Source organism: Pseudorca crassidens, chromosome 7 (assembly GCF_039906515.1).
Source record: "Pseudorca crassidens isolate mPseCra1 chromosome 7, mPseCra1.hap1, whole genome shotgun sequence".
NCBI classification, from domain to species: domain Eukaryota; kingdom Metazoa; phylum Chordata; class Mammalia; order Artiodactyla; family Delphinidae; genus Pseudorca; species Pseudorca crassidens.
Window position 1 is genome coordinate 61,538,684 of NC_090302.1, and position 24,098 is coordinate 61,562,781.

Here is a 24,098-nt window from a genome sequence, read left to right on the forward strand (position 1 = left end):
TACAATAATGATTAAGTGCTAATAAAAGTATGTGTATGTTTATTTGTTTGAATATATAAATTTTATAGTCTTCAGGCTATAGGTTTTTTAAATTTATTTTATTTTTTAATTAGAAAATTATTTTTTATTTTTAATTGGAGTTTAGTTGCTTTACAATATTGTGTCAGGCTATAGTTTTTATGTAAATATTTCAAAGGGAGTAAGGACATGTGGAAAAGAGATTATTTGTAGCTTCTCTGGAGAAATTGGCTGGGGGATAAGATCACTGAAAGAAAAGAAATGGAGAAGCCAAAATGTAATTTTTTGGAAGCCATATAAAGAAAAAGAGTAATGAATGAGAGACAGAGTATAATAGTCTCACCTCTGGCCAGTTTTAGGTAGTAATGAGCCATATTTTCCATTGGCCTTAGCATGAAAATCATCTACATCATTGGTTGGATGGTGGGATCAGAAACCCATTTGCAGAGATTTGAAGTAGGTAGGAGACTGTAGTTAGGTACACGAACTGGGTCTGCAAAAACTGAAATGACATGAGAAAAAGAAGAGAGAAGCTGCTGAGTAGAAGTGGATTGGCAAGTCTCTTGGAGGAAGAGTGACAAGAATAGGATAACAGACATAGTGCAGAATACTAAAAACTTACAACCCGAAGTTCAGAGAAAATATTTCACGTGTGGGACAGCTGTATGTAAATCAATGAAGTTAGAACACTCCCTCACACCATAAACAAAAATAAATTCAAAATGGCTTAATGACTTAAATATAAGACATGACACCATAAAACTCCTAGAAGAGAACATAGGCAAGACTCTTTGATATAAATTGTAGCAATGTTTTCTTAGGTTAGTCTCCCAAGGCAAAATATATTAAAGCAAAAATAAACAAATGGGGCCTAATCAAACTTATAAGTTTTTCACAGCAAAGGAAACCATGAACAAAATAAAAAGAACACCTACAGACTGGGAGAAAATATTTGGAAATGTTGCAACCAACAAGGGCTTAATGTGCAAAATATACAAACAGCTCATACAACTCAGTAACACAGAAAAAATAAACAACCCAATCAAAAAGTGGGCAGAAAACCTAAATAGTCATTTCTCCAAAGAAGACATATATATATGGCCAACAGGCACATGAAAAATGCTCCACATTGCTAAGTATTAGAAAATGCAAGTCAAAACTACAATGAGGTATCACATCACACTGGTCAGAATGGCCATCATCCACATGTCTACAAATAATAAATGCTGGAGAGGGTGTAGAGAAAAGGGAACCCTCATACACTGTTGGTGGGAATGTAAATCGTTACAGCCTCTATGGAGAACAATATGGAGGTTTCTTAAAAAACTAAAAAGAGAGTTTCTGTGTGACCCAGCAATCCCATTCCTGGGCATATATCCAGAAAAGACAAAAACTCTAATTCAAGAAGATACATGCACCCCAATGTTCATAGCAGCACTATTTATGATAGCAAAGACATGGAAGCAACCTAAATGTCCATTGACAGATAACTGGATAAAGAAGATGTGGTAAATAGATAGATAGATAGATAGATAGATAGATACATACATACATACATACATACAAAGAGTGGAATATTACTAAGCCATAAAAAGAATGAAATAATGCCATTTACAGCAACATGGAGATTATCATACTAAGTAAAATCATAGAGATTTTACTTAGTATGATAAGTAAAGTATGTAAAGTATGATTTACATACTTTACTTTATAAGTAAAGTATACTTTATACTTATACTTTATAAGTAAAGATTTTACTTAGTATGATAAGTAAAGTATGTAAAGTATGATAAGTAAAGTATGATAAGTAAAATCTCTAAGTAAAATTTAATCTCTAAGTAAAAACATAGAGATTATCATACTAAGTAAAATCAGACAGAGAAAGACAAATATTACATGATATCACTCATATGTGGAATTTAAAAAATAGTACAAATGAACTTATATACAAAACAGAAACAGACTAGCAGACACAGGAAACAGACTCGTGGTTACCAAAGGGGAAGGGATAAATTAGGAGTATGGTATTAACAAATACACACTACCAAAAATAAAATAGATAAACAACAAGGATTTACTGTATAGCACAGGGAACTATATTCACTATCTTGTAATAACCTATAATTAAAAAGAACTCACTTTGCTGGATACTTTGCTGTACACCTGAAACAATTACAATATTGTAAATCAACTGTACTTCAATAAAAAATATTTCAAGTGTGTTCAGGGTACAGGATTTAGTTTTTTAAAACAGAGGATAACATTATGCATGCTCCCCCAACAGAATGTTGCAAATAATGGGTTACTTAGGGGAGGCAGGTGTAATTAATTATTCTTCTGAGTGTCCTTTAAATGGGACAAATGAGTCTCATGAATCAAGCATGGTAGAATTTGCTTATGTCTGAATTACTTTCACTTTTCTAGAATTTTATTACTTGCAAAATTTGAAAAGGATTTTTTAAAGAGGAGGAATGCTGATATTTCTGTGTTTATCTTGTCTATGAGTGTTTAGTGAGGAGGAGAGTTATATTTAATTTTTACAACATTAAAAATTAATTAGTATATGAAGTAAAATTTAGGTAAAAATATCTATAGGGCCAGAAAGTACCAAAATTTTCTTTCACCCGTCATAGTTTCTCTGTGTTTAAATATAATTAGCAATGTGTTTTATGCACTTGGGTGTAGCTAACTGCATTTCATAATTACACTCAAGTCCCCAATGTAGGTTTTTCCTAAGCAAGAAGGAAAAACTATTGGTTTTCCTTTCCATGTTTTTATATCACAGACAGTAGGGAAAGAAATACCAATAAATCACTACAGCCTTTATGTATATCATATATATATAAATATTCAGCCAGCTGTCAGAGCCCATGCAGCTGAGAACCACAAATGAGCTGACCTGACCTACTTGTGGTTTGGTGCAGTTTTCCCTTTTCCATCTCAGTTAATTATACCTTTAGAGACAACTCAGATTTGTTTATTAAAAAAAAGAAAAAGAAAATCCTCTATTTTTTTCTCAGTACTTTTGATGACCTTATATTTCCTGTGATTCTCCTTGTTTTTTTAAAATAAAAAACTATTTTCTTCCTTTCAGGAAATTTTCTTTTAAGCTTTTTTAATTTTTTTATTTACAACTACTGCATTTTCTGTGTCAGAAAAGAAAAGTCATTCAAATTGGGGAAATGGCAGTCAAGTCTCTGCCAAGTTTGTCAATGTCATTTTGTTCCCAGGAGAGATGATTTTCTCTCATTTCACAAATGTCACATAGATACCAGAGAATAAGCTTATACAAGTTGAAAAATAGAAAGCATGTGAGGGTCAGAACAAGGGACATAGACTCGGGCTAGTGTTTTAGTCTTCATGTGCTTCTGCATAACTATCTATAAAATGGGTATTATGGTTGTGCCTGTCTCACATTTGTACCAAAGGAATTAATAAGCTATTTCTTATGAAATTATTTGAGGTTCCCACAGTAAACATCTAATAAGTTATAAGGAATATATATAAAATAATGTATGACTATGAAACTATATATATATATATGTGTGTATATATGTGTGTGATATATTATTTCACAGTATCAGAGCAAAACATTTTTAGGTATTTATAAAATGTGTAATTTCACAGAGAGGACAGTTTCTAACATGGCCCATCTGTGCTTAGCACTGTGCTGTGCAAAGAGTAGATAATGAAGAAAAAAAGTAGGAAGGATGTAAAATGACAACTGTTAGATATATTTACTACTATTAATTTTCCTGTGCTCAGCAATACCTTAAAAAATCAGAATATTTCTATAGTAGTCAGGATAGAGTTTGCTATATTGTGGTATCAAGTAAATCCCCAAATCTTTATGGATTAACAATACAAGCCTTTATTGTTCCTTCATTTAAAGTCCAGTGCATCCAAACCTGCCATCCTCTTTGAAACTGACAGATTTTGAACACATCGGTCTGTAACCTGTTATGAATGGTGAAAAAAAATAATTAAAGTCACTTTTATTTACTAAACATAATTGAGCTTCTAATCTTGAGAATCAAAGACATGAGCCTACTGAGATGCAAGGTGGTTCAAAAAGGCAGCTTTGGGGCTTCCATGGTGGTACAGTGGTTAAGAATCACCCTGCCAATGCAGGGGACATGGGTTCAAGCCCTGGTCAAGGAAGATCCCACATGCTGTGGAGCAACTAAGCCTGCACACCGCAACTACTGAGCCTGCGCACTACAGCCCGCAAGCCACAACTGCTGACCCCACGTGCCACAACTATGGAAGCCCGTGCACCTAGAGCCCATGCTCTGCAACAAGAGAGACCACTGCAATGAGAAGCCTGCACACCACAATGAAGAGTAGCCAGCACTCACTGCCACTACAGAAAGCCCACGCACAGCAATGAAGACCCAATGCAACCAAAAATAAATAAATAAATAAAAGGCAGCTTTGCTCTATACCTAGGAAAATGAAGTTATTTAGTAAACTCATAGCATTATGTTATAATTCCTCTTAGAAGTATAATTCTCAAAACTAAAGTTTCACAAACAGACATTATCTAAAATGAACTGGTAGACACATACACAGAACCACACACACAATCACACACACACATAGATATACACGTTGGTATTTTAATAATTTGAGGCACATTAACCCTTAATTCCTGAAATATTTTTTAATTGCAAACATAACTAAAAAAAATTCTTTAATGCTATGAGATTAGAAATCAATTACAGGGAAAACACTGTAAAAACCACAAATGCATGGAGGCTAAACAGTGCACTGCTAAATAACCAAGAGATCACTGAAGAAATCAAAGAAGAAATAAAAAATACCTAGAAACAAATGGCAATGAAAACACGATGATGCAAAACCTATGGTACACAGGAAAAGTTGTTCTAAGAGGGAAGTTACAGCAATTCAAGCTAACCTTGAGAAAAAATAAAAATCTCAAATAAACAATCTAACCTTACAGCTAAAGCAACTAGAGAAAGAAGAAGAAGAAAAAAAAAAAAAAACCCAACGGTAGTAGAAGGAAAGAAATCATAAACATCAGAGCAGAAATAAATGAAAAGGAAACGAAGAAAACAATAGCAAAGATCAATAAAACTAAAAGTTGGTTCTTTGAGAAGATAAACAAAATTGATAAACCTTTAGCCAGACTCATCAAGAAAAAAAGGGAGAGGACTCAAATCAATAAAATTAGAAATGAAAAAGGAGAAATTACAACTGACACCACAGAAATACAAAGGATCATAAGAGACTACTATAATCAACTATATGCCAATAAAATGGACAACCTGGATGAAATGGGCAAATTCTCGGAAAGGTTACAACTTTCCAAGACTAAACCAGGAAGAATTAGAATATAGAAACAGACCAATCACAAGTAATGAAATTGATACTGTAACTAAAAACTTTCCAGCAAACAAAAGTCCAGTACCAGATGGCTTCACAGGCGAATTCTATCAAACATTTAGAGAATAGTTAACACCTATCCTTCTCAAACTCTTCCAAAAAACTGCAGAGGCAGGAGCACTTCCAAACTCATTCTACAAGGCCACCATCACCCTGATACCAAAACCAGACAAAGAAGTCACAAAAAAAGAAAATTACAGACCAGTATCACTGATGAACATAGACACAAAAATCCTCAACACAATACTAGCAAACAGAATCCAACAGCACATTAAAAAGATCATACACCATGATCAAGTGGGATTTATCCCAGGGATGCATGGATTCTTCAATATGCAACACAATGTGATACACCATATTAACTAAGAATAAAAGCCATATGATATCTCAATAGATGAAGAAAAAGCTTTTGACAAAATTCAACATCCATTTATGATAAAAACTCTCCAGAAAGTGGGCATTGAAGGAACCTAACTCAACGTAATAAAGGCAATATATGACAAACACGTAGCAAATATCATTTTCAATTGTGAAAAACTGAAAGCATTTCCTCTAAGATCAGGAACAAGACAAGGATGTCCACTCTCACTGCTGTTATTCAACATAGTATTGGAAGTCCGAGGCATGGCAATCAGAGAAGAAAAAGAAATAAACGAATACAAATTGGAAAAGAAGAAGTAAAACTGTCACTGTTTGCAGATGACATGATACTATACATAGAAAATCCTATAGATGCCACTAGAAAACTAATAGAGCTCATCAATGAATTTGGTAAAGTTGCAGGATACAAAATTAACTCACAGAAATCTCTTGCATTCCTATACACTGACAACAAAAGATCACAAAGGGAAACCGAGGAAATAATCCCATATACCATCACATCAAAAAGAATAAAATGCCTAGGAAAAAAACCTACCTAAGGAGGCAAGAAACCTGTACTCAGAAAACTATAAAACACTGATGAAAGAAATCAAAGATGACACAAACAGATGGAGAAGTATACCATGTTCCTGGATTGGAAGAATAAATACTGTGAAAATGACTATAATACCCAAAGCAATCTACAAATTCAGTGCAATCCCTACCAAATTACCAATGGCATTTTTCATAGTATTAGAACAAAAAATCATACAATTTATATGGAAACACAAAAGACCCCGAATAGCCAAAGCAATCTTGAGAAAGAAAAACAGAGCTGGAGGAATCAGGCTCCCCGATTTCAAACTATACTACAAAGCTACAATAATGAAGACAATATGGTATTGGCACAAAAACAGAAATATAGATCAATGGTACAAGATAGAAAGCCCAGAGGTAAACCCATGCACCTATGATCACCCAATCTATGATAAAGGGGGCCAGAAAGTGCAATGGAGACAAGACAGCCTCTTCAATAAATGGTTCTGGGAAAACTGGACACCTACATGTAAAACAATGAAATTAGAACACCCCCTAACACCATACACAAAAATAAACTCAAAATGGATTATGGACCTAAATGTAAGACCAGACACAATAAAACTCTTAGAAGATAACATGGGAAAAACACTCTTTGACATAAATCACAGCAAGATCTTTTATGACCCAGCTCCTAGAGTAATGAAAATAAAAATGGAAATAAGAGAATGGGACCTAATGAAACTTAAAAGCTTTTGCACAGCAAAGGAAACCATAAACAAGATGAAAAGACAACCCACAGAATGGGAGAAAATATTTGCAAATGAAGCAATGGACAAAGGATTACTCTCCAAAACATACAAACACTTCATGCAGCTCAATATCAAAAAAACAACCCAGTTAAAAAAATGGATGGAAGACCTAAATAGACATTTCAGCAAAGAAGATATACATATGGCCAAGAGGCACATGAAAAGATGCTCAACAGAACTAATTAATAGAGAAATGCAAATCATAACTGTAATGAGATATCACCTCACACCAGTCAGAATGGCCATCATCAAAAAATCTACAAACAATAAATGCTAGATAGGATGCAGGGTGAAGGGACCCCTCTTGCCCTGTTGGTGGGAATGTAAATTGATACAGCCACTGTAGAGAACAGTAGGGAGATTCCTTAAAAAACTAAAAATAGAACTACCATACGACCCAGCAATCCCACTACTGGGCATATACCCTGAGGAAACCTTAATTCAAAAAGACACAGGTACCCGAATGTTCATTGTAGCACTATTTACAATATCCAGGACATGGAAACATCCTAAATGTCCATCAACAGATGAATGGATAAAGAAGATGTGGTGTATATATACAACGGAATATTACTCAGCCATAAAAAGAAATGAAATTGGGTCATTTGTAGAGATGTGGTTGGACCTTGAGTCTGTCATACAGAGTGAAGTAAGTCAGAAAGAGCAAAACAAATATCATATATTAATGCATATATGTAGAATCTAGAAAAATGGTACAGATGAACTTATTTGCAGGGCAGGAATAGAAAGGCAGATGTCGAGAATGGATCTGTGGACCCGGTGGGGGGAGGGGAGGGTGGGATGAATTGGCAGATTAGGTGTGACATAGATACACTACCATGTGTAAAATAGATAGCTAGTGGGAACATGCTGTATAGTACAGGAAGCTCAGCTCGGTGCTCTGGGATGACCTAGAAGGGTGGGATAAGGGGGTGAGGGAGTTCCAAGAGGAAGGGGATATATGTATACATATAGCTGATTCACTTCATTGTACAGCAGAAACTCACACAACATTGTAAATCAATTATACTCCAATAAAAAAAAAGAAACCTTTAGTACTCTGAGCCATGACTTACACCTACATTAGTGATTTAAATTTAATTCAACTGTTAAGGGATATATTTCCTTTGTGTTAACCACATTTATCTCTATATCTTTCTAATTTTTTGTTTTTTTCCCCAAAGTTTGGAAGCTTAGAAACTCCATTTCGAAGAGTTGTGTTCATCAGAGTTCTCTAAGTGATTTATGGTCTGTCCTTCAGAAGCATTAGTTTGAGATTTGGAAGGGGAATTGGAATCTTTTTCACTCTTTCATCAGCAGTGACAGCAGATATGTGGGTTTCTCAGGGTCACACTTTACAGATTCCTTTGTCCCTTTGTCATCCACTTTAGAGTGAGACACAGTAAGCAAAGTATGCAGAAGTTTCTTGAATGTTCCTGATATAGAAGCATCAAAAACTCCTTTGAAGAAATGTAATTGTGATAGAATAAAGACTACCTCTACACACACACACACACACACACACACACACACACACACACACACACACACACACACACACACACACACACACACACGTTCATACCCTAATTCCCAGAACCTGTATGTTATTTTACATGACAAAAGGGACTCTGCAGTTGTGATTAAGATTAAGGAAATTAAGATGAGAAATAATCCTGGAATATCCATGTAGGCTCAATCTAATCCCACTTGTCCTTAAAAGCTGTGAACCTTTCTGGTGTGGTCAAAGGGAGATGTAAATATGGGGGGAAAAAAGTCAGAGATACAATACTAATGGCTTTGAAGACAGAGGAAGGGGGCCAGGAGCCAAGATGTGCACACAGCCTCTAGAAGCTAGAAAAGGCCAACAGAGTCTCTCCTAGAGTCTCCAGAAATGAATGCAGCCTTGCTGACATTATAGCCTGATGCAACCTGTTGTGGTCTTCAGACTTTCAGAACTGTAAAACAACAAATTTTTATTTTTAAGCCACAATTTATAGTAATTTATTATAGCAGCAATAGGAAACTAATAGAGGTAATTTCCCACATCTTAGATAAAAATAGATATTATCAATCTTTTTAGGAATAAAAAAATTATGTAGTGCTATTTGAATATTCACTTTAATTTTGTCTAAATTTGAGTCTGTATTCATATTTGAGTGGATATTCTGCTATTTAGTAATTTTTCATATTTTATAGTCTTCCCACATCTGTCAACATGCCAACATATGTGTATGGGAGCAGTGGATGAGTGAGGTCTTCATAAAAGAAGAATCGAGGCAAAAACAGTGTTTTTCTTTTCTCTGGCCTGTTTCACTTCAGTCAAGAGGGTTCCATCCTTTCTAGCAGACAAACTATACTCTCCTTTCTTAAGTATGTGGATCCTCATTTCCCCAAATATTCAAAGCTAGATCCTTCATCCACTACTTATACTAGCTGAGTGTAAGGAAGTTTCTGCCAATTTAGCAGCAGAATTAATACTAATAAATTGTATCATCAAATAAATCACCTTTTCCATGTAACAGTTTAATAAACTGCCGGCAGGCCAATTAGCATTTACTCATAGCTGACTTGTTCTTGAATATCCTTTTATTTCCAAGTCACTTGAAAAGACAAAATGTTTTTGTTAGTTAATGTCCAGTTTAATTAGCTTCCATTGAAATATTGATTTTACATTAAGGAAGATAAATGCTAAAGTATTGGCAGCTGAATGTTGTTTTTATAAAAAACTGACGGTTTACAGATAGAAAAGACATTGTGCTGTCATTGCTCTGTCACTTTTGTGCAATTTCAATATGTACATTACTCTGTATATACAGCAGTACTTATAGTGCTCCTGAACTTTTAATATCTTGGTTGAAGAGGCCAGGTCAAAATCTCTACATCTGGATTAAATAAACATGCAACCCTACCTATTTATACATCAGGAATATCACATACATGATTTTTTCCTAAGCAAATCTATACTTGGAAAACTTACAGGACTTGTTTATGGTGTAGCACCAACTTCCCTTGAACTTGTTGAACTCTATCTGGTAACTGCCAGTATATTTTCATCTTGGCTTTAATAATGGCTGTGGTGATGTCCAAAAAAAGCAAAAGATGATTGAGGCAATGCCTTTGATAAGTTTCATTCTGTTCTTTTCCTTGTATGTGTGTGTGTATGTCTATGTAGATATATGCATACGTTTTCCTCTGTGGAGAAATGGTTATGAATGAAAATTTTGCGTTATTTTATTGAAATTAGATAATTATCTTACTGGGATATTTAGTGAATAAAACAAAAATTAAGTTCTTAAAAAAGTCTACTAACAATATAGGTATTGAGGGCTTATAACCTTTGTTTCTTAGAAAATGTGACATGGAGAATGGAAATTTGCATGCTCAGAACCCTGTATTATGCTATTTTAAAATAAATATTTTATGATAGTGTTGTAATAAACATTTTTTAATGATTTTTTAACGTCTTTATTGGAGTATAATTGCTTTACACTGGTGTGTTAGTTTCTGTTTTATGACAAATTGAATCAGCAATACATATCCCTATCTCCCCATATCACCTCTCTCTTGCATCTCTGTCCCACCCTCCCTATCCCACTCCTCTAGGTGGTCACAAAGCACTGAGCTGATCTCACTGTACTATGCGCTGCTTCCCACTAGCTATCTATTTTACATTTGGTAGTATATATAAGTCCACGCCACTCTCTCACTTCCTCCCAGCTTACCCTTCCCCCTCCCCATGTCCTCAAGTCCATTCTCAATGTCTGCATCTTTATTCCTGTCCTGTCCCTAGGTTCTTCATGACCATTTTTTTTTTAGATTCCATATATATGTGGTATTTGTTTTTCTCTTTCTGACTTACTTCACTCTGTAAGACAGACTCTAGGTCCATCCACCTCACTACAAATAACTCAATTTCGTTTCTTTTTATGGCTAAGTAATATTCCATTGTATATATGTGCCACATCTTCTTTATCCATTCATCTGTCGATGGACACTTAGGTTGCTTCCATGTCTTGGCTATTGTAAATAGTGCTGCAGTAAACATTGTGGTACATGACTGTTTTTGAATTATGGTTTTCTCAGGGTATATGCTCAGTAGTGGGATTACTGGGTCATATGGTAGTCTATTTTTAATCTTTTAAGGAACCTCCATACTGTTCTCCATAGTGGCTATATCAATTTACATTCCCACCAACAGTGCAAGAGGGTTCCCTTTTCTCCACACCCTCTCCAGCGTTTATTGTTTGTAGATTTTTTGGTGATGGCCATTCTGACTGGTGTGAGGTGATGCCTCATTGTAGTTTTGATTTGCATTTCTCTAATGATTAGTGATGTTGAGCATTCTTTCATTTGCTTGTTGGCAATCTGTATATCTTCTTTGGAGAAATATCTATTTGGGTCTTCTGCCCATTTGGGGATTGGGTTGTTTGTTTTTTTGTTATTGAGCTGCCTGAGCTGCTTGTAAATTTTGGAATTAATCCTTTGTCAGTTGCTTCATTTGCAAATATTTTCTCCCATTCTGAGGGTTATCTTTTTGTATTGTTTATGGTTTCCTTTGCTGTGCAAAATCTTTTAAGTTTCATTAGGTCCCATTTGTTTATTTTTGTTTTTATTCACATTTCTCTAGGAGGTGGGTCAAAAAGGATCTTGCTGTGATTTATGTCATAGAGTGTTCTGCCTAAGGCCAGACACTATAAGCATTTTTCTGAATCAAACTGTCCTGGGTATTTGGACATGATGGAAGATGGTTGCCTAAATGACATCTCCAGAGTCATCTTTGATCTTTTGCTCCATAAATCTACCTGCTTGTGAGAAATCTCTTTTTGGCTGAATGACAGGCATTTTAATTGTACTTAGAGTCACCATATTATTCCCATGTTACAAACAACTTTTTTGCTTCTGTTCCCTATCACAGTGAATAGCACCATCAGAAGATGGCATCAGTTTTAACACACTCTCTACCTCATCTTTCTCCATCCCTACTGTGATCCTTGGAAGCCCTGCCAATTTTGTGCCAGGCTTGGATAGGGTAAACTTCTTCCAATTCTATCCAAAAGTCTAGATTCTGCCTTCCTAAATGCAGTGGTCGCTGGTTGTCTAAGAGGTCTTCCAAACCTCCTCAGGATTATTCCTTGAAGCAGGGTGTGGATTCCAGTCATTTCTGAGACTTACAGAGTGCTGGCCCATTCCAGTCCTTGGAAATCTCCCCCAAGTTGCTTGCCTGATTCTCAAAGGCAATGCCTTTTTAGAATACCTAACACATCTCCTCCACTTGGTTCAAGCTTTTGGGAAAAGTCTATTCTTTCAGATTATGTTTGCTTCCCATGGTCCCTTCTTAGGACTTATCCCAATGCCACTACAATCCTTAAGGCAGACAATCAAAAATGTTACTTACAATAAGATAAAAAGAAAAGAATTGAGAGGAAAATATGAAATTTAATATCTTAAAATATGCTTGGCTGCAAGTATGTGTGACTTTGTTTATTGCATGTAGTTTTTAAAATTTTATTTTATATATAGTAGTGTGTATATGTTAATCCCAACCTCCTAATTTATCCCTCCCCCCCTCCCATTTGGTCAGTTTGTTTTCTATGGCTGTGTGTCTATTTCTGTTTTGTAAATAAGTTCATTTATATCTTTTTTTTAGATTCCACATATAAGCGATATAATATGATATTTCTCTGTCTGGCTTGCTTCACTTACTATGATAATCTCTAGGTCCATCTATGTTGTTGCAAATGGCATTATTTCATTCTTTTTTTTATGGTTCAGTAATAGTTCATTGTGTGTATATGTATTTGTGTGTGTATATATATATATATATATATACACACACACAGACACACACAAACACACACACACACATACACCACATCTTCTTTATCCATTCATTTGTCAGTGATCATTTTGTTTGCTTCCATCTCTTGGCTATTGTAAATAGTGCTCCTATGAACATTGGGTGAATGTATGTTTTTTAATTTTAATTTTATTGGAGTGTAGTTGATTTACAATGTTGTGTTAATTTCAGGTGTACAGCAAAGTGATTGAGTTATATACATATACATATATTAATTCTTTATTAGATTTTTGTCTCATATAGTTTATCACAGAATATTGGGTAGAGTTCCCTGTCCTATACAGTAGGTCCTTGTTGGTTATCCTATATATAGTAGTGTGTGTATGTTCATCCCAAGCTCCTGATTTATCCCTCCCTACCACATTTCTCCTTTGGTAACCCTAAGTTTGTTTTTGATATCTGTAACTTTGTTTCTGTTTTGGAAATGAGTTCCTTTGTGTCACTTTTTAAGTTAGATTCCACATATGAGCGATATCATATGATATTTGCCTTTCTCTGACTTACTTCATTTAGTATGATAATCTTTAGGCCCACCAATGTTGCTGCAAATGGCATTATTTCATTCTTTTTTATGGCTGAGTAGTATTCTACTGTGTATATATACCACATGTTCTTTATCCATTCATCTGTCAATGGACATTTAGGTTGCTTCCATGTCTTGGCTATTGTAAATAGTGCTGCAGTGAACATTGGGGTGCATGTATCTTTTTGTATTATGATTTTCTCTGGATATATGCCCAGGATTGCTGGATCATATGGTAGTTCTCTTTTTAGATTTTTAGGAACCTCCATACTGTTCTCCATAGTGGTTGTACCAATTTACATTCCCACCAACAGTGTAGGAGGATTCCCTTTTCTCCACACCCTCTCCAGCATTTATTGTTTGTAGACTTTTTGATGATGGACATTCTGACAGGTGTGAGGTCATTGTAGTTTTGATTTGCATTTCTCTAGTAATTAATGATGTTCAGCATCTTTTTCATGTGCTTTTTGGCCATCTGTATGTCTTCTATGGAGAAATGTGTATTTAGATCTTCTGCCCATTTTTTGATTGGGTTGTTTGTTTTATATTGAGCTGTATGAGCTGTTGGTATATTTTGGAAATTAAGCCCTTGTCAGTTGCATTGTTTGCAAATATTTTCTCCCATTCTGTAGGTTGTCTTTTGGGGTTGTTTATGGTCTCCTTTGCTGTGCAAAAGCTTTTAAGTTTGATTGGATCCCAATTTTTAATTGCTGTTTTTATTTCCATTACTCTAGGAGATGGAGCCAAAAAGACAGTGCTGTGATTTATGTCAAAGAGTGTTCTGCCTATGTTTTACTCTAGGAGTTTTATAGTGTCCTTCCTTACATTTAGGTCTTCAGTCCATTTTGAGTTTATTTTTGTATATGGTGTTAGAGAATGTTCTATGTCATTCTTTTACATATAGGTGTCCAGTTTTACCCAGCACCACTTATTGAAGAGACTGTCTTTTCTCCATTGTATATCCTTGCCTTCTTTGTTGTAGATTAATTGACTATAAGTGCATGAGCTTATTCGGCTTTCTATCCTGTTCCATTGATCTATATGTCTGTTTTTGTGCCAGTTCTATACTGTTTTGATGACCGTAGCTTTGTAGTATATTCTGAAGTCAGGGAGCCTGATTCCTCCGGCTCTGTTCTTCTTTCTCAAGATTGCTTTGGCTATTCAGGGTCTTTTGTTTTTCCATTCAAATTAAAAATTTGTTTTGTTTTTATTCTGTGAAAAATGCCATTGGTAATTTGATAGGGATTGCATTGAATCTGTAGATTGTCTTCAGTAGTATAGTCATTTTAACAATATTGATTCTTACAATCCAAGAACACAGTATATTTTTCTATCTGTGTTATCTTCAATTTCTTTTATCAGCTTCTTATAGTTTTCTTAGTATGGATCTTTTGCCTCCTTAGGTAGGTTTATTCCTAGGTATTTTAGTCTTTTTCATGTGATGGTTAATGGGAAGTTTTCCTTAGTTTCTCTTTCTGGACTTTTATTGTTAGTGTATAGAAATGTAACATTTCTGTGTGTTATTTTTCTATCCTGCAACATGATTGAATTCATTGATGAGCTCTAGTAGTTTTCTGGTAGCATCTTTAGGATTTTCTATGTATAGTATCATGTCATCTGCAAACAGTGACAGTTTTATTTTACAATTTGGATTTGTTTTATTTCTTTTTTTTTTTTCTTTTGCGGTACGCGGGCCTCTCACTGTTGTGGCCTCTCCTGTTGCAGAGCACAGGCCCCAGAAACGCAGGCTCAGCGGCTGTGGCTCACGGGCCCAGCTGCTCTGTGGCATGTGGGATCTTTCCGGACTGGGGCACGAAGCCGCGTTCCCTGCATCAGCAGGCAGACTCTCAACCGCTGCGCCACCAGGGAAGCCCTCTTTTTCTTTTCTGATTGCTGTGGCTAGGACTTCCAAAACTATTTTGTATAAAAGGAGAGAGTGAGCATCCTTGTCTTGTTCCTGATTTTAGAGGAAAAAAAATTACAGAGGAAGGAACACTTCAGAACTCATTCTGTGAGGCCACCATCACCGTGACACCAAAACCAGACAAAGGTACCACAAAAAAAGAAAATTATAGGCCAATATCACGAAAGAACATAGATACAAAATTCTCAGCAAAATACTAGCAAGCCAAATCCAACAACACATTAAAAGGATCATACACTTTGATCAAGTGGGATTTATCCCAGGGATGCAAGGAATTTTCAATATCTGCAAATTAATCAGCGTAATACACCACATTAACAAATTGAAGAATAAAAAACGTATGATCACTATGATCTTATTAAAACCATATGGCTTTTTATGATCTCACTTGATGCAGAAAAAGCTTTTGATAAAATTCAACATCCATTTATAATAAAAACCCTCCAGAAAGTGGGCATAGAGGGAACATACCTCAACACAATAAAGGCCATCTATGACAAACCCACAGCTAACATAATACTCAATTGTGAAAAGCTGAAAATAGTTCCTCTAAGATCAGGAATTAGAGAAGGATGCCCACTCTGCGTGTGTTTGTGTGTTTTTGAATATATTGTACCTCGTCTAGTTGTGGGTAGATTTAATGTAAGATGGCAATAAGTTGATCATTTTTTTCTTAAAACAAATGGTAAAAAGAGGGTTTTGGGAGTCTCTCTGAAATTTATTACTGTTCTGTAGAACTATCCAATAACAATTTTATATCAAATGTAAGGTATAGATATATAGATGTAGATATAAAATGCATATATATATTCGGTTATCAAAATGGGTAATTTTTTTCACCCATGTACCCTAGAAGGTCTATGAATATGATTTATGGGATCGGTTAGCTCCTTGATGTGGTATATGGTACACAGAAAATTGTGTATTTCAATTCTTCTATGTGTAGTGACTGTAGTTCTAATGAAATTTTCAAATGGCCCATGATCCTCATAAAAGCCTTGATAAAAAATGTTTGACTTTCTCGCATTCCCTGGATTATATATGCCAGGGTATCCAAGAAAGTAACTATGTTATTCCTTCTATGAGTGAAATGAGGAGGGAATAAGTTTGGGAGTTTTAAACAAGAAATGGAGTAAATGGTATGCTTTATGAAAGCTGAGATTAATGCAGACGCATTGATTGTGTTTTTCATTAAACTAATGAGAAGGCTAAAAAGTTTCTCAAAGAACTGAAAGTGTCCAGTTTGTCTGAGTACCAGAAAGGCAGAGATAAATTGGATAGAAAACACCACAATCTCTCTCATATTCCAGCTTACTTTAGGCCCCAAAATGATTTACATTTACTTCTCTGTTGACTAAAACTTGTTTGGGTCAGTCTGAAGTCAAGTACCAATGGTGGCATACCCTAAAGGATAGATACTGGAAAGTTATGCATGGAACTGTCTTTACACAGTTCTGTTCCATGCAGCGTTTTCACTTTAAATAATAACTGTATTAAACCTCTTTCACATCAAGCCATTTATACTCTTAATAGAAATATATACTGGTTATATCTGAGTATTTGGTTTCTGTTAATATTTTTATTTTATGTCCTATTATCATATTAACATCACATACAATCCTTACATTTCAAAACATTTTCCTCAGAGGTCAAAGTATAAGCAACCTGAAATATCTGAGTGCATATGCATGCTTATATTATGAGTTTTGAATAACATAAAATATACCTAGTTAACAGTCTTACCTGAATTAACACTAGAGAGTTTGAATCAGTAAAAGGGAAAGACTGAAATTATCAAGAGAACATAGACGTTAACAAAGTGTTTCCCATTAATATCATGATGCTTGACATAAATACGATAGTGAGGAAACAGATTCAGTCTCCTGTGGGTATGAACCACTGCCAGAAGGCGCTATTCAGTGCCAAGGTATTTATAGTATCTGATACCTTGATCATTGAGCATATTGCCTCCAGTTTATTCCTATGATAATGGGACTTTCTTTTTAAAGTTGGAGGAAAGCATCAAAGATACAAAATACCCTGAACCCCCGGGAGGAGAGAAATAACTTCGTAGGGAAGAACAGAAAATGAAGAGTACATGAAAAGTTAAGGTTGAACTCAATGACTGATAAATCCATCTGTGCCTAAGATGAAGGGTTTTACTTTGTGTCTAGTCATATAAATACATATATATAACTATCAGAAGGAGTGTTTGGCGAATGCATCCTAGAAAGTGTGTGTGTGTGTAATTCTGTTTTGTTTTGGTTTTTGGATGATGGTGACATTTTCTTGTGTTAGTAATAACATTGTTTAACATAAGTTTTATGTATATATGTAAAAGTATATACATATATTTTAAAAGACATAAAAATATGTATGTGTGTATACATATGTAGTTGATATATATGTAACATATACATGAATTATTTGTCTGCAATAACTGTTTCTATTTGGGTCATCCTACTAGTTTGATTTAGCTGTCAGCATCATTTGATCTGTAACTTTTTTTTTTTTTTTTTGGAAAATCTTCGCTTCCTGCCCCAAGCACCTCATGAAAATTTAGCACATTATTTTGACATTGTTGATGACCCAAGGTGAAAACATTTGTTAGAAACACTATTGTTGTCTCTGGGGAATACTTAGTTTTGGGGAATAAACTAAAACAAATTAATATGTATTAATTAGCAGGGTTATATTTTAGCAAGTTTTTGGTATATGTCATTTTCTTTGTAAGCATATTCTTTTTTAATATTTTCTTTTCTCTTCTTCCTCTCTCCATCAATTGATCTATTTCTTTCATTTTTAGCATCATGAGTAGATAGTACCATATAGGATAAGACCTGAAACCATCCTACCCTTTTTCAAATGAATGACATCACTGATGATCCCAAGCAATAATCCATATGTGGAAACACTCTCAGTATCAATGAGTGGAATAGGCTGACTGAAAGATAGATCAGAACTAAGGAATCTGTTTTCTAATATGTGCAAATATGGTCAAGATGATAAAATTAAATTTCCTATTTATAGGTATGGCATGGCATCCATAGATAAGCATCTTGGTCAAAGGTTTCATTTCCTTTCTACCATTTATTAACCTCTCACCTTTTTCATGCCCAAAGCAGAGCTTTACAAATCTTTTCAACCTGTACCGTCACTGAGAGCTGCCAAAATGTTCAGTCTACTAGAATCATTTGTTATGACATTGGCCTGCCATGACTAATACCTCTTATAGACACATTGTTTTTCAGTGTGACTTCTCTGTTTCTCTCCTCAGTATTTGGAGTACCTTTTCTGCTCCTTGTGTCTAGATTGCTCATGTGAATTTCTTTGACCATTACAATGTGGTTGTAAGTGATATCGTGTCACTTCTGAGTTAAGGCCTTAGAGGCTTTGCGAATTCTGCTTTGACCCTCTTGGAACCCAGTTGCCATGTGAGCTAGCATGTGGAGAGGCATAACTAGGTGTCCCAGCCAAAAGTTCTGCACAACATCCATACTTGTGAAGGAGATGGCATGTGATCAGCCATCACAGTGAACCTGCCAGCAGCAGGCATGAGCCCTACTGACCCCAGGGGAAGCAGGAAAGAGACATCTAGTTGAGAATTGCCCAAATATTAAAACTACAGATTTGTGAGGAAATGAACAGAGATTAAATTTTTGGGTGATTTTTTAAAGTATGTATATTAAACATATATATTTGAGGTGATTTTTTTAAGTATGTATATTAAACATATATATTTGAGGTGATTTTATATGTGTGTGTGTGTGTATATATATATATATATAGAGAGAGAGAGAGAGATTTGATACCTTCACACATTGAGTGAGACAGAGAAAGAATGGAGTTTCCTTCTAAAATTTGTTTTATAAATACATAATCATTTCAATGTATTGAGGATAATTCTTCCCTTAGTATATCATTAAAAATAGCACACCATTAGATAATTCATATGTAATAGCTGTCGAATTTGCATTGTTAAACGTAGAGTTCAAAATTAGTGCTATGTACATAAAACGTGATATCAACACATGGATATTATATTGCCTATGGTACATGTTAGCTTTTTACATGAGGAATACTGAGTGGATTCACATATGGATGATTCCTGGAGGGTCATTATATTTTTTTTCTGACATGGATTAGCATTTAATTTTATTTTGAATGTTTACCATATAGAATGTTGTAATTTTAGTAGTTATTTCATCAATTTTTTTAACATCTTTATTGGGGTATAATTGCTTTACAATGGTGTGTTAGTTTCTGCTTTATAACAAAGTGAATCAGTTATACACATACATATGTTCCCATATCTCTTCCCTCTTGCATCTCCCTCCCTCCCACCCTCCCTATCCCACCCCTCCAGGCGGTCACAAAGCACCGAGCTGATCTCCCTGTGCTCTGCGGCTGCTTCCCACTAGCTATCTACCTTACGTTTCGTAGTGTATATATTTCATCAATTTTTGATTGAATATTTCCAATTTTTAAAGTAACTTTATGTTGAGAGCAGCTTTAGTTTCTAGCAAAATTGAACAGATGCTCATAGATTTCACATACACCCCCTGCCCCTAAATAGCATAGCCCTCACAATTATCAGTATCCCTCATGGTACATTTGTTACAGTTGATGGACCTACACTGCCACATCATTATCCCCCGAAGTCCATAGTTCATATTAGGTTTCACTCTTGGTAGTGTACTTTCTGTGGATTTTGACAAATGTATTGACATGTATCTACCATTATAGTTTTAGACAGAATAGTTTTGCTGCCATAGAAGGCCTTTGTGTTCTTTCTGTTAACTTCTCCCTTCACATTATCCACTGGAAGCCACTAGTCTTTTTATTTTCTCCATAGTTTTGCTTTGCTAAAATGTCGTCTAGTTGAAATCATACAGTATGTAGCCTTTACAGATTGCTTCTTTCACTTAGTCATAATCATTTAAGGTTCCTCCACATCTTTTCATAGCTTGATAGCTCATTTCTTTTTAGCACTGAATAATATTCCATTGTATGGATGTACACAATTTATATATCAGTCCTGTTAAAGATCACTTTGTTTGCTTCCAAGTTTTGGCAATTATGAATAAAGCTGCAATAAACACGTATGAGTAGGTTTTTGTGTGGACATAAGTTTTCAACTGCTTGGGTAAATACTAAGGAGCCTCATTGCTGGATCACATGGTAAGAACATGATTACCTTTGTAAGAAACTTCCAAACTGTTCTCCTCCAAAGTGGCCATCCCATTTTGCATTCCCACCAGCAATGAATCAGAGTTCTGTTGCTCCACATTCATGACAGATTTGGTAGTGTCAGTGTTCTGGATTTTGGCCTTTCTAATAGGTGTGTAGTGGTATCTCACTGTTTTATTTTGCATTTACCTAGTAACAAATGATGTGGAAAATCTTTTCATGTACTTATTTGTCATCTGTATATTTTCTTTGGTGAAGTGTCTATAAAGGTATTTGGCCCTTTCTTTAACTGGGCTGTTTTCTTATTGTTGACTCTGAAATGTTCTTTGTATATTTTAGGTAACAGTCTTTCATCAGATGGACTGTTATTTTTAAAATATATTTTCCCAGTTTGTGGCTGTTCTTCTCATTCTCTTGCAACTGTCTATTGCAAATCAGAAATTTCTAATTCAATGAAGTCCAGCTTAGCAACTATTTCTTTAATGTATCATGCCTTTGGTATTGTATCTAAAAGATCATTACCAAACCCCAAGTTATGTAGATTTTCTCCTATGTTATCTTCTAGGAATATTATAGTTTTATGTTTTTCTTTGAGGTCTGAGATTCACTTTGAATTGTTCGGATGGTTGTAAGTTCTGGTATAGATTCTTTTTTTTTTTTTTTTTATGTCGGTATCCAGTCGTTCCAGCACTATTTGTTCAAAAGTCTATCTTTTTCCATTGTATTGTCTTTACCCTTTGTCAAAGATCAGTTAACTGTATTTCTGAGGGTATATCTCTGAGCTCTCCACTCTCTTCTATTCATCTATTTATCTATTTTTTGGCCAACACCACATCATATTGACTATTATAGCTTTCTAGTTAGTCTTGAAGCCAGGTAGTTCTTTGACTTTATTCTTCTGCTTCAATATTGTGTTGCCTGTTCTGGTCTTTTGCCTCTCTGTTTATACTTTAGCATTAATTTGTTGATATCCACAAATTTAACTTGCTGGGATTTTGATTGAGAGTGCATTGAATCTATAAACCAAGTTAAGAAGAACTGACATCCTGACAATATTGTTATCCTGTGCATAGACATGGAATATTTCTCCATATATTTCTCATTTAAGTTCTTTCATCAGAGTATTATAGTTTTTCTCATACACATTTTCTTAGATTAATACTAAGAACTTCATTTTTTAGGGTGCTAATGTAAATGGCATTGTGTTTTTAATTTCAATTCTACCTGTTCACTGATAATCCCCTCCTTTAAGAGTAGGAAAGGACCTCAAGAGGTTATCCAGGCCAATGTTCATGCTGTACAGACCAGGAAATTGAGGCCCAGCAAAGGGGAGGTGCCTCATCAAAGCTTGACTTGAGAGCAGGAGCCGGGAAAACAGGGCCTGCGTCTCTCTCTCTGTCTCTACACACATACACACACACACACACACACACACACACACACACACACACACACACACGGTATTTGCACTACCAATGAAGTGATACAATGTTACATATATATATACTTTTTATCAGTTTTATGAGAAAATATAAATTTCTATATTTAATATGTATTTCTGTATATCAAATAACACTTTATTATATAAATATTTATATATTTTCATCAGAAAGATATGCTTATATATTTACATGCACATAGATATTATCGTACCATTTCATAGGTAGTAAAAGTACCTTATAATAACAAAATTATCCTAACTCCTCTCTCTCTCCTGTACCATATTTTATTGCTGTCATTTATTTCATTTTACATAACCATATATATATATACATATATATATATATATATTCAGCTTTTTATATTTTGTTAGGATGGAATGGAGACTTCCAAACTCCTTACATGCCAGACTGGAAACCAGAAGTGTTTTCATATACTTTTACTACTTGCAAACCTCAGTACCATATGAATAACTAAATGTTCATAACTGTTTGCTTCAAGCCATGTTTTTTATATTGATACATTTAATCTAGCTGAAAATAGTGTCAATATAAAGTATGAGGTGTGAAAAATACTATTTTCTCCCAAATTATAGCCAGGTTTCTTAGTAGCTTCTACCGAATAACTTACCTCTTTTCTCTACTAATTTTAAATGCTACTTTTGCTGTTGGGGAAGAATTTTTTTCTAGGTGCCCAATCTTCTACTTTTATCAACTTGACTTTTTTTGCATAAGTAATACATTGTAATAATTACAGCAGGTTTATAGTATATTTCTTGACTAATAGGTCACAACCCTCCTTTTCCTGGTCAAAATGCATCTGGATATTCTTGCCTATTTTTTCAGAAAAGCATGAAAATTTTCAAATGTCTCCTCTATCCTCCCAACAGCTCCCCACAGTTTTGCCTGAAAGTATAAGAAAAATTACATTAAGCCTATACATTCATTTAGAAAAGAATGGATTAAAAAAAAAATATCAGGAACAACATATGCTTTCACTTACAAAATTCATTTGTTATATCTTCTAGTAAATTTCTGTCAAATAATTATCAAATTTATTGTTTCTTATTTGTATAAGTGTTTATATTTAAACACATGCATATATATATATATATGTATAATTTGTCCATATTTTTAAGTGGGACAACCATTGGTTTAATTATCATCATATATGATGTAATCTTCACATTAAAATTCAATTATGTGAAATATAGTAGTTTGTTCAATTCCATTGCCTTAATATATAGTCATTTTCACTAAAAATTGAAGGAAGTAGATGTACATAATGCAATCTTCTGTGTTCTTTATATTCCTTCTTAAACTTTAAATGAGAACGATCTGTATTATTTGTTAAGATTTGAGAATTACTCAAAGAGCACTTCAGAGACTACTAATATAGTATATATCTCCTCTAGTAAATAAATATATATCATATAAAAACATAACTAACAGTTTATAATTTTACATACTATAAAACTCATATAAATTCAGAACGTTAGTAGTTTGGATGAACTCAACCCCAACATCTGAGCTAATGTCAGAAGGTAAGATATTCTAATACCCAACTTTTAAATTGCCTACTGTTAATAACATCAGAACATTTCATAGAAAACTATATGAACTATATCAACTATTTGTCTTCAGTAGAGTTATACTTATTACTAGGCTGCTCATTCTCTGAACTTTGGGGTAACTTGGCATTCTTTGCGTAACACTTGCTATAGAGCAGCTCACATCTTGGCACAACCATATAAACTATTCATTTTTTCAAACCTATGAAATATAAGATGGTACTGTTTATTCCCAGTATCACACAGCCACCAGGAGGGTTTGAAAGCCAGTAAGAATAATTAATTACAGAATTCTGTTGAATGTAGTCATCTAATCCAACATTGCTATTTTACATCTGGATACAGTGTAGAAGAGGCTATATAGTTTGCTTATGACTAGGTGACAAAAAGCAGAGTGCCAATATGGAGACAGTTATAGGCAATGGGTCCACTTGAGTTTGAATTAAGATGCAGACAAT